Source organism: Thermobia domestica, chromosome 8, assembly GCF_964235325.1.
Source record: "Thermobia domestica chromosome 8, izTheDome1.hap1.1, whole genome shotgun sequence".
In the NCBI taxonomy this organism is placed as follows: domain Eukaryota; kingdom Metazoa; phylum Arthropoda; class Insecta; order Zygentoma; family Lepismatidae; genus Thermobia; species Thermobia domestica.
In genome coordinates, this window is record NC_137461.1 from 242,775,025 (window position 1) to 242,788,532 (window position 13,508).

The 13,508-nt window shown below is 37.3% G+C and overlaps 2 protein-coding genes across 2 annotated transcripts in view; one reads left to right on the plus strand and one right to left on the minus strand.

Annotated features, from left to right (window-relative positions):
• The window catches only part of LOC145693512 (protein takeout-like), an 87,248-nt gene that overhangs the window by 48,366 nt on the left and 25,374 nt on the right, over positions 1-13,508 (minus strand). The gene's annotated exons all lie outside the window — the stretch shown is intronic.
• Positions 1-13,508, plus strand: part of LOC145693511 (protein takeout-like) — a 287,051-nt gene that overhangs the window by 5,304 nt on the left and 268,239 nt on the right. The window lies entirely within an intron of this gene.

The window sequence follows — 13,508 nt, forward strand, 5'->3', positions numbered from 1 at the left end:
TATAAGGGTATATAACCTTCTAAATTGGAGAGCAAACATTATTGTGAGTCTGGGACTATATCAATCCGTAATGGTAGTAGGTACTATCACTATATGATAATTTCTCAAAATATTATTATTATTTTTTTTTTTACCTGCAATTTCATTCCCAGTCGAAACTGGGCGGGCCTCAGAGGGTAACGCCTTCTCTGGGGCCAGTGAAAACGGAGTTGGTGGAATCTTTTGTTTATAGATGGGTTCAGGAAGATATTAAAAGTATAGTTGTATACTCATTATTATATATATAGATGCGGTAGAAGAAGTGCATGAGCGTGGATGAAAACCCAAATGTGGAGGATAGAGGTTACGGATTATAGATATGCGGATGGCAATGATATATTCGACGACGTGGGTTATAGGTAGCAGTGGCCTCTTCTTGGTCATGTAAAGCGAGTAGATGGTCAACTGGAGGATAGGCATGCCGTGGTTGTGCAGGAGTCTGGTCTACTAATTCACCAAGGATAGGATGTCCTTCCGCTATACGGCGCTGTATGTAATTAATGAAAATTTTAAGTTTATGTCATTAGCCATACAATGTACTGTCGACTTGTTAGTGTGCCACAATCAAAACCTTAATGATGATATATTTAAAATCAGTCTTGCCCCAATAATTATCTCACGGTCATCGCACAGCATTAATTTAAAGGTTTACAAGTTAATTTTTCCCTCCATTTTAACGAAAACTGAATTGTGTGTTTTTATACTTACGCTCGTGACATCTATAGATTTGTGCATGTTCCATCTTTGATTTTTTTTTTCTTTCGTTGAACAGTAATAAATTCATATTTTGTAGAATTTATATTTTTGTGAAAAGAATTACGTGCTTCCCAATAGAATATAAGAAATGTCTTGCTTTTTTAGTTGAGTAGACACGTTTACTAAACCGGAAATATAATATTAGATATTGAAAACCAGTAAAATAATATTCAATTTCACTTAAATGTTTGAATAAAGAAAAGTGTGAAGAACATACAGTGTCATTGTGAACCAGTCAAGTGATTCTTTCATGTTTATTAAACCGGAATTACTGTTCCAACTATAATATGCATAGAGAAAAATCCGTTCACCGGACAAATATACGTTATTCTCTTGCTTGCTATAGAAATCAGTACGGAGCATACGTTACCTGTATGCTACATAGGCATTTCCCTTAGTTGTTACATCATGCCGTTGGAGGATGTCTGACATCTAACAGTTTTCCGTATATCACATGCATATACTTATGTTACCATCGTCAGTTATATGTTATATACGTCCATTTGTATGTGAGATCCTGACCGCCTACATTGTTTCATACGGAAAGTACGTATAGATGGAACACTTGTACAGAAAGTATTATAAAACATGCGTTTTCAGTTATACGTCTGCTGTACGTTAAGTCCAAATACTACAGGAATTACGCATGTAACCTATCTTTTTAAGTACGCCAGCTACATTTTTTTTCCAGTGTGGTAGTGACCCAAAATATGGTTGGATCAGGGCCCCCTAAATGTTTGGACTAGCTACGGGACTGCTCTTAAGAAACTGTGGCCTGAGAACTATCACATTACCATCAATGTACCCATGAATTTTCAGGGTTGAAGAACCAACCTTTGTACGTTGATAGTGATCAAGTTACGCTGGTTTCTAAACTAAGATGGTTATGATTTACAATACTTTTTCATTCAGAAATGTTGACCGAGAACCATACGTTATTACACTAAAAGGTTCATATGTTATTATAAACATTTGTTCCTTCTTGATGAATTATTTAGTAATAGTTTGAAGTACATTAATCAAACTTTTACATAATCATTATCATGAAGATATTTAGTTCGTTCAATAACTCCCCCACTCCCCCTATAACTGGTGCCCAGTAGCAGTTTGAAATGTTTGTTTATGTATGCATTAAGATAGACTATCAAACTCCACTAAATGGTTTTGTTTCTTTCCGTAGGTAGCACATTGTAGTAGCAGTTGTTCCAACTTGTCATGACGCTGGTGGACAGCGAAAAGACAACATGGAAGCAGACACACATGGGCAACGGTAGACAGTGTGGTTTCTTTGGACGGAAGGAGTAAATACTTCAGACATCCACAACAGATTATTAACCGTATGTGAGGACACAGCACCAAGTCGCAGATCCGTGTTTCGTTGGGTATCCGAATTTAAAGAAGGCAAAGACAATGCTGCAAAAAACAAAAGCACTGGGCGTCCTGCAACTGCACGCAGACTAAGCAATGCCACGGGAAAATCACGTTTGCTGAACTAGAGAAAGAAACAGGTCTATCACGGGGCTCCCTCTACACTATCATTCATGAGGATTTGAAGTTCTACAAGGTGTATGCACAATGGGTGCCTCATAAGCTCACTGTTGCACAGAAACATAAGCGCGTGGAGATTTGCCAGCAGTTGATGCAACAGTACAGTGAAAATCTGACCGAGTTCTTTGAGCGTCTGGTCACCGTCGACGAAACTTGACTCCTCTACGAGACTCCAGAAAAGAAACACCAGTCCATGGAATGGAGGCATACTGAAAGCCCTCGTCCAAGAAGGCACGGATGGGACTATTCGTGCGGAAATAAATGGCGATCCTTTTCTGGGATCAGGAAGGGATACTGCTGGTGGAATGGCTCCCTCCCAATACATCCATCGACAGTGAGAGCTACTACGGTTCACTGCATAGACTCCGCCGACGCATCCAACAACGCTGACAAGGAAAATGGCCGTGGCGTTCTTCTTCAACACGACAATGCACAGTTACATGTCAGTCGCCAGACAATTGCCACAGTACATAAACTAGGGTTTAATGTACTGCCACATCCTACATATTCGCCGGATCTGGCTCCTAGCGACTATGCTTTATTCGACACAATGGAAGAGGACATGAGAGGTAAAAAGTTCAATACAAATGATGAACTCCACGCATTTGTCCGCCAGTGGCAGAGAGATATCCCGCAAAGAATGGTTTGCTACACAAATAAGGAAGCTTCCAGAACGGTTGCAAAGGTGCATAGACATTGGCGGGAAATACCTCTAAAATAAACTGTAATCGTTTGTTCAATAAATGGTCCTCTGTGAAAACAAGAAAAAAATGTAGTGCCAATCATTTCTGAATGGCCCAAGTAGTTATGATCAGAGGCGGATCAAAAAGGTGAAAATTGGGGTGGCCAGCCAGAACGCAGACTATGATAGGTGGGATACGGACAAAATCTCGCGGCCGAAACATCGCCGCCCAAAATCTCGCCGGCCAAAACCTCGCGGGACAAAATCTCGCCGGGCCAAAACCTCGCGTGGCCAAAACCTCGTCGCCCAAAACCTCGCGGAACAAAATCTCGCCGGGTTAAAACCTCGCGGGCCAAAATCTCGCCGGGCCAAAACCTCGCCGCCCAAAACGTCGCGTGGCCAAAACCTCGCCGCCCAAAATCTCGCCGGGCCAAAACCTCGCCACCCAAAACATTGCCGCGAATGAAACTTTTCTTTAAAATTTACCCAATGTGTTTCTTAATATGCCATTTCACATTACAAATAATAATAATAATAATAATAATAATAATAATAATAATAAGATACAAAACATTGTGTACGTGGGCTTTCTCGGGTTATTGCCGTTTCCTCCCACTTTCTTTATTCGATCATTTCCTTCATCCTGATCATCTACGTCTTCTTTAACCTACAGGACATAATCAAGGGACGTCGTAAAAACTCATATATTATTTCATACTTTCATAAATATTATTAGATTTTTGTTAAAATTTTAAGTTTTTGGATGTTCCAAAGTTCACGGAACTAACCCCGTTACTTGTCATTACTTTCCTTATGCAGACTTCCTTTCCCCATAACCAGTTTAAAAACATCCTGTCGCCCTACCTTCACATTGAAATCCTCTAATACAGAAATAAAATTTTCATATGGTATCGCGGGACTTGGTCAAATACCCGTGATACTTCTTGTGAAACAGCGTCTTTTATACCGTCAACCTTATCATCTGTTGGAACATTTACATTTTGGAAGACGAGGTTTTGGCCCGGCGATATTTTGGCCCGCGAGGTTTTGGGTGGCGAGATTTTGGCCAGGCGAGGTTTTGGCCCCGCCAGGTTTTGGCCCGCGACGTTTTGGGCGGCGAGGTTTTGGCCAGGCGGGGTTTTGGCCCGGCGAGATTTTGTCCCGCGAGGTTTTGGGCGGCGAGGTTTTGGCCAGGCGAGGTTTCGGCCCGGCGAGATTTTGGGACGCGAGGTTTTGGGAGGCGAAGTTTTGGCCAGGCGAGGTTTTGGTCCGCGAGGTTGTTTCCGCGAGGTTCTGGCCGCGAGGTTTTGTACCCAAACCATGATAGGTATATCATAAATTTATTACAAACTTTCAAAGGTATATAAATAATAGCTTAATTTATTTTTGTGACTCAAAAAACTGGGGGCTCATAGGCCCCAGACCCCGGCATAGATCCACCACTGGTTAAGATTAATCATGTTCTCAACCAACAGTGACAGAAATACAGCCTTTAAGCAGGTGATTTTAAAGTGAGATGCCTATGAGTGACTAACCTATTTTTGAGAAATTTTCGGTTAAAATCGGTCCCATATATTAGAATAGATTAATCCAAAACTTGTTTATGGAAGACTGACAGTACTAATAACCATAAAAGTTTGAAGTCATAATGGTCATGATCAGTCATTTACTAAGTAACACAGTAATCATTAAGAGTCAAGAACACAAAGGGACAGGGAGTGGAAGGTTTAAAAGTACCACCAAACCACATTTACCTTTTTATATCTAAGAAACTTCAGTGAGGATTATAGACAGTGATGTTTGAACTAACTTCCCCGATACAAGCAAAATCCTAACCAGTAGCTCACACTCCCTCGCAAAAATATTTCTTTCCGAAATAGAGAATCGAACTGAGGCCTTCCGAGTGAGAGTCACACATCATAGTCATTAGACCATACTATAAAATTAGCTCTTGTAATTGAAGTATTACATATACATTCGTTTACATAGACTACAAATTTATTGAATTGAAAATATGCAATTTTAATGTTCAATATATTCAGAAATTTACTTCGAAAACAGGGTATTTCTGATCCTTTCTTTTTTTTTTTTAATCTTGGTGAAGTGTATTTAGGTATATCAAACTTAAGTATAAATATGTATTAATTTATTACTCTATATATAGGCTAGGGATGGCTAATTCCGGAAATTTTACTTTTCAGAATCCGGTAAGTAGAATCGGAAAATTCCAGAATTCAGAAAAATTCCGTATTTCGGAAAATTCCAGCTTCGGAAATTATCGTAATTTGGAAAAATTCCGAGAGTTTTCTTAATTCCGGAATTCCTCCCGTTTCCACAATTTTCTAAATGCCAGAACTTTTCGATATCCGGAACTTTTCTGAATTCCGGATTTTTTCCCGAAATCGGGAAATTGAAATTTCCGTCGGATTCCGGAAAATTGTGGCTATCCCTAATATAAGCCTATATACAGAGGTAAAACCACAGTGTAGCAGCAAGCAAAGGTGATGATTTCATATCTCTTAGTGTCATTAAGTCAATAATTTTGGAGTGAATTCATAACAATCAACACGTTGTTTTGTAGAGAAATGTTTATTATAATTACTCCAAGAAAATTATGCTAGAAAGGAAGAACATACACCTATAGCAACATTTTTGCACATTTGCTGATAATTGTACAAGTTTAAACCCAATATACAATAAGGTAAATTTTAATGAAATTTCGATAAGAACTCTAACTATACAATAGAAGGCTTACTTAGGGGAAAAAGCGAACTCCATTAAAGTAGTAGAGAGGTTCTCGAGAATTGTATATGTATGGGATATGGACAGATACCGTCAAGGTCACCGTTATCCGTTATAATGGCAGTGGATTCACTCCATTAACGAGCATGGAAACATAATCGCTCTAGCTATCTATAATGCAAAACACAGAACTCAAAAACTCGCTTATTTGCATGGGATATGGATAGTCACCGTTACAGTCACCGTTACTCGTTAAGTTTTAACGGATTAACTCCTTTAATGATCTCTGTCAAAATAATCGTTTTATTGAGAAAAGCAGAATTCAAAAGTGTCCTTATATCAGGGGCGGATCCAGGGGGGCGATCGTGGCGATCGTCCCCTCCCCCCCCTAGAAGAAGAGACTTTCTTATTTTATATATATAAATAAAACCCGTCCCAAAGTTTGGTTCCCTTAAAAGTAGCAGTATGACAACTCACCGCCCTCCCCCAGAAGTCGGTCCTGGATCCGTCGGTCCTAAATCCGTCCCTGCCTTATATTTGTAGAATGTAGATAGCCACAGTTAGAGGTCGCCGTTATATGTTAATACTTTAACGGAGTGCCTCTATTAACAAAATCTACCTAGTTAATTGCTCTAGCTCTCTATCGCAAAAAGCAGAATTCAAAATTTCGCTATCACATATATGGGATACGAATAGCCACCGTTAAGTTCCCCGTTACTCGTTAAGTTTTAACGGATTAAACCCTTTAATGGTCTCTTTCAAAGTAATCTTTTAATGAAAAAAGCAAGTTCGAAAAGTGTACTTATATTATGGGATATGGGCTATAGATAGCCACCGTTAGAAGTCGCCGTTATCCGATAATACTTTAACGGATTGAGGGGGTTACCGGTGGCTCAGTGGTAGAGCGTTCACCTCTGGTGCTTGGGATCCCTGGTTCCCTCCCAGCCCACGGCAAGTGTACTTTATGGTGGACAAATACCATGTGCGTTGGTTTCCTGAGGGTTCTCCCGTTTCCTCCAACTTTCTTCATTCTACCATTTCATTCATTACTCATCATCACCGTCTCCTTTAGCCTAGCCGTCGTAAACGTGGGACGCAAAACTCAAAGATTTCATTTCTTTTTTAAAACAGATTGCCTCAATTTACAAACTCTGCCTAGATAATTGCTCTAGCTATCTATCACGGAAAGAATTCAAAAATTCGCTTATTTGTATGGAATATACAATAGCTACCCATAAGGTCTTCGTTACCCGTTGGGTTGTTAATGGATTGACGAACTCGATTTAAGTAATTTGCTCTAGGTATCTGTTGCGAAACATAAAACAGAGTTAAGATTCAAGCGCTGTTGTGCGAAGTAACGGATGGATAAACACAATCTTGTAAGAATTACTATGTAATCGTAATAAAAATCTACTAAAGATAGTAAAAAGCATTACGTTTCGAAGTTTCAATTTCGTTCGGTAGATGTCAAACGCAGGAGAATTTCTGGTGCCATCTAACGGCGAAATGCATAACTTTTAGCATTCTAAAATTTTTCGCTTTTGTTTCAATAGTAGAGAACATTGTATGGATGGCAATGCATTAATAAGATCTTATACTTGAGCAGCAGACATACGAAAGAATAGTAATATTATAATCTTAAAAAACCCACTAGCACGTCGTAATAAGTACACTGTGAAAGGTGTCAGGAAAACAAAGGAGATAAGAATTCTAATAGGCAGGCTTACAATGCGTACCTTACTTCTACACTTAGTGCCTTAACTAAAAACAGCTTTGTACTAAAAATATACTTCCTTAGTTTAAATATGGATAAATATCAAAAGTCTCCTGACATAGGGTAACTCTGTTGTTATCAGAATTACAACAAAATGTAAGAGGTGAAACCTTCTCCAAATATGATGTTTCCAATCTAAATGAGGGATTTTTTTTTTTTAATCGGACGAGGGGCTGTACACTGTTTGGGCTGTACACTATTTATGAATCAAAAGTTAAACGAAAATGCAACATCGTAATTTACCTGGACCCACAATATAAGTGAATGAAGTTAGTGTTTGAAATGAGGACTGGCCATCGACATGTTAGCGTAAAAGAAAGTAACAGCTCGTCCAACTAAAAAAAAAAAAAAAATCCTTAACTTTAGATTGAAAACATTATAATAAGAGAGATATTGTATGTCAGAGGACTTTTGATACACCATATATATATATACAATATATATATATATATATATATATATATATATATATATATATATATATATATATATATATATTACTAGCAAAGAAGTGGTGAGGTAAATGTTGAGGAATGTTGACTACTTATCCATAGTTGATTAGTATTATTAGTACTGGCATAAGTGTGAACGTGAAAAAAAAAGCAAGGATAGGAATGATGAAAAGGACATTTACAAAGAAGAAAAGCGTACTTTGTGAGTCTTCAAATAGAGTTATGAAAAGACTACAACATTCCAGTATTGCACTATACGGGGCAAGAACATAGATACTACGCGAAAGCAAAGAAAAATCTGGAAGCCTTTGAAATGTGAGTGTGGAGAAGAATAGATAGTATTGGCTAAATGGAACGGAAAACAAATGAAAGGTTATTAGAAATAGTGGGGGGAAATAACAATTTTAGATGTAATTTGAAAGAGGAAGAGAAAGTGGTTCTGACATTGGCTGAGAGGAACTGCATCATGAGGGATGTGCAAGAGGACATAGTGTCAGGGAAAATACAGGGGAGGGAGGAAAAGAAGCTGCACTTCATAAAACAAAAGAATCGTACGTGAAAAGCAAGAAGTTAGATGAACTTCATTGTGAAAGAAGGTTTCTCAATTGCTGTGAGTGACCTGCCAATGTAAAGGATAGGAGAATACATATGATTATGATATTATTGGCCAAAAGCGATATATACAGAGTGAACATGAATTGTAACTTTTAGACTAGTATATTTAAAAATTAAAAAGTGCAAAATGCAAATATGAAAGAAAACATTATTTGACGTACTCTGCAGGGAACCCAATGATTCAGGAGTAGTGTGTTTACGTCTGGTATGTGGGATTCTTGGTTCGATCCTCGGTGAAGTAAATTCGCCGTGGCGTGGGCAACATCCTGCCCGTCAGTTTTCTCGGGATACTCCCGTTTTCTCCCACATTTTCATTTCACCAATTTTTCTACTACTATTCACTTGCTTTAATCGTCCTCCTTCTTCAACCTGAAGGTCATAGTCTTGGGACGTTAAATTGAAAGATTTCATTTAATTTCTTCACATTCTGTAATGCTACGAGGTTATTAAAATAGTTATGCAAACCCAACATGGACTTGTATTTTTCTTTTCAAATAGCACTTTGTCTCATTGGTAAATATTTCAAATCTATATACATGTTAAACGAATACTTTAAAATAACACATTTGTTATTCAGGTTACAAAGTAAGGACGCTATAGTATTACAAAACTTTAAACTTTGGAAGTCTCTACAAACAAATAATAACGCAAGTGAATCGGTCAGGGCAAAGCACATTCAAAGTACTTTAATGTCAAATTCTATAATCGTGCTATGACGTATTTGGAGTAAATAGGGAAAGTGTTACAAGATATTGAAAATTTGATTATTTTTCTAAAGGTTTATTTGTTAAAGTTTTTTTTCAAATCCGAATCTCGAATAGCTAAGAAGATATGACTGTAAGCAATAATAAAATTTTCAACACTGTTTAAAAAAAAAAAGTGTAGTTACGAGGTCTGGTTGTAATTACAGCTACCAAAATTATTGCTGTAGTATTGTTATAGAAACAAAGGGAAGGATCTGTAATTTTAAACATTTCTCACAAATAGGTCATCTTAACCAGAATAACATCTCTATCCATTATTTTCATTGCTCTGGAAGGATTTGAAGTATCATATTGCTAGGGATGCGCACGAGTCGAGACATGTCTCGAATCTCGACTCGACTCGACTCGAATTCGAGTCGAGATTCGAGTCGAGACACACTTTGTAAAATTCGAGACGAGTCGAGACAAACGTATTTCTCCACTCGTATTTTCGAGTTCTAGACACGAGTCGAGTCGAGACACCTCGTAAAAACCTCGACTCGACTCGAATGTCTCGAAAATCTTTCTATAATTTTTAATATTATTTTGAAGAAAGTACTCATTCAGAAACACTCGGCACTAGAATTTCGGAAACTGCAGGACTTGTCAGGTGTTCGAGGAGTGTTGTGGTGAGTGTCTTCAAGAAGTGGCGAAACCAAGGGGTAACGACGTTCAAACGTCGAGGTGTTGGGCGCCCCCCCACCTCATTACATATGTCGGACGTTATAGGCTGAGCAGACATGCAGCGAACTGCGTCGGAACTAACATCGGAGTTTAATGCTGGTCCAAGTACAAGTGTGTCTGAACTAGTGTTGTAAAATTTGCGGAAATTTTGAACCTGTTGGTATAAAACCGTTTTCTTTCGAATTCTTTCCGGAAAAATTAGAAACATTGAAAAAAAATAAAAAAATATTTGTATTAGGTTAATTTTACTAGTAATGATATCCTTTTTTTCAAACGCGCGAAAAATATGTTCAAAAATTTCAATATTGCGAATATTTAAAAAATAGCACTCGAAAATAAAATTATTCCAATTATTATCTGTATTAAAATACTAGATTTACGCGTATATGTTTGTCTCCACAGAAAAGTTTATATGTTCGTCTCCAGTCCTTTAGACAATGAGATCTCGAACCCACAAGTGCTAGAAACGTGCCATTTTCATTGGTCGATTCAAAATTTTGTATAGATTGTCCAGTTCTAATGAATATATTTTTTAGAAAACATGGCCATTAGTTCTTTATTAAATTTTTAGGGGTACAATGGAAGTACTGAAATGTTTGAAAAAGTAAAGCTTCATACCCTACTAGTTATATATTCCAACATCACATAGTTGTATATAGGAGTTGTATATCTCTCAGGTGTTTGTTTCATGGTCAAATGATAAGAAAACGAAGGATAACAATTTCTCCAGTCTAAGATGAATCTTCATTGTTTGGAGAGTTTTTTTAAATGAACTCCGTATATAACTGACATAATTAATTGTATGTGTAATTTATTTACTTATTACATAATGCATGCAAAAAGAAAGAAAACACTGGTCATATATGAATTAGAAATTCCAACCACAAGTGGGCTCAAATCTTGCAAAGAGTGCGAGATATTGAAAAAAAGTCCAAAAAATTTCCTCTTTATAGTACCCCTTGCCGATTTTTATGAAGGCGTTCTTCACTTGTATCTGTAAAGGGACATGCACAGATATGAGGAATGACCAGAAGATTCATGCTCATAGGTGAATGATGCGCTGTGTAGAGAGCGCAGGTTCAGCTAGTTGAAAATTAATAGTCTGCACTTATTTCTGTTATGTCCTTTATTCGTGGATTAATTACAGAAGTTACAGTTACATAAAGTTACACGCATTAATTACAGTTACATACAAGCCTACCAACATGAAGTGTTTTGTTGCAACAAATAGGTCTCTTGAATAAAACTGAGTTCTCAATATGCTCTTTGGTCTGGTGAAGTTTTGTTAATTTTAACCAAATTACTTCTTAAGAGAAAGAGCAGTAGGCAAATTTCACTAATACTCATGCATTAAAACATATAATTACTATTATTTAATATTTTAATTTAGACACATATATACTTATGTACAAAATCCTGTATGTAATCAAATACATGTTTTCTAGTGCGACAGATTATCTATTACAATAAAAAGGAAAGTGAGTATGATTCTAACTTAATAACTCTTGAATCATTAGACCGACCTCGATAAAATTTTCAACATAGATGAGGTTCGGGATGGTTTTCATCATTTCATTGGAGGCGAAGTTGAAGGTGCAACTTGAGGGAAGGGGAGAGCGGAAATGACATATTAGTGTCGTATCCATGATTTTCGGGGCCACTGAAATGAACAATGACACTTCCGATGCCATTTAAATCAAAATTCAGCCCCACAACTTGGAGGAGATATATAAAAATTATTGAAAATGGCCGATATTATTGTCGAATCAATAGTTTTCGGGGTCGCTAAGATGAACAGTGACACTTCCGAGCGTTTAAATCCAAATTCAGCCCCGCAACTTGGTGGAAGGGTGGTACGTAACGGTACGGCATACTTTCACCTTTTAATGGTAGCGGAATATTTCCTTTTCTGTCTTAAAAATGGGTTGACAAGAAACTTTAAAAAATACCAAATTCACTGAGAAAAAATTGTAGGTGGCGTACTTAAAAAGGTAGGTTACATCAGTAATTCCTGTAGTTTTTGGACTTAACGTACAGTAGACGTATAACTGAAAACGAATATTTTATAATATGTTCCGTATAAGTGTTCCATCTATACATACTTTCTGTATGAAACATTATAGGCTATCAGGATCTTACATACAAATGGACGTGTATAACATATAGCTGATTAATATAACATAAGTGTATGCATGTGATATACGGAAAACCGTTAGATGTCAGATATCCTGCAACGGTATGATGTAACATCTAAGGGCAGTACCTATGTAGCATACGGATAACGTATGCTCCGTACTGATTTCTGTAGTAAGCAAGAGTATTCCATATATTTGTACAACATACCGCTGCCCGGAGAACGATTTTTTCTGTGTAGTAAATGTATAGGTTTATTGAAAATAATTTTTTCGTTTGTTTGTTTTTGTTTTCCTTTTTCTTTCAGGAGAAAGAGCTGAGAATGTTTGTTTCTTCTTGAAGGCAGTTGATAATATTCAGGGATCTTTCCTTCGCTGGTACGTCTTCGTGCTTCCCTTTGTTCATTCCTTTTTCGCACGGTAATATAAACCATAAAGGCTCTGAGCCGACCAGATTTTTTTTTTCTGAAAAGACTGATATCTCACAACAAATTTGTTTGTCACTAATCCAATGGCCATTAGAGATGGAAAGTTGAGATGGCAAAAGTGGACGGTGAGCAAAAGTCAGGCTCTCTCTCTTTCACAAATGAGCATTCAGTAAATGGAAATGTGCATTCAAGATGTAGAAATACTAGAAAATGTTCATTCTATTATCTATACAAGCCGGCTACGAGTCTTTCGTTTTGGCCACGGGTGTAGTCCAGATTACCCTTTCCTCCTAACGGGATATGTAGCCTACTGAAGACCACATGTTATCGAAACTATAGCGCTATTGTTTCTTTGTATGCTTTGGCAGAAACTTCTTTGGATATCAAAGCCCGCGGACACGTTGAGAAAAGCAATTTAGTAAACCAAGCTTTCTTTCTAAAATCTTAGTTTTTTTCGCATTGAGAAGCAACTTCAACTCGTCGCGCTCTCCAGTTTGTGCCCAATTTCAGGTGGAAAATATTGAAGTTCCGACCACAGCGGCTCACGAGATTCTGAACATTTTGCAAACGGCTTCGGTTTCGGGGACACTAAAACGTTTTGGGATGAATATTCAGCAATGAAGTATCTTTCATTTAGTTGGTCGTGTGATTTGTTGCGTGGTGTGGTATACAAGAAAGCTGTAAAATTTTCGAATTATGAAAATTTAATTGAACCTTAAACTTACGTACAAGTGTGTAGTGCGTAGATGAACGTCGAGTAGTAATCTCCAGATATGACAAAAAATATAGTCGCTTTTTTAAAATTGCCAAGGACAATGTGAGTACATTTCTTATTCTATAAACCATATTTTAAAATATTATGCTGTCTTTTCGTAACTTACGTTGCTCTCTGGAATAGGCTATAAACTTAAAT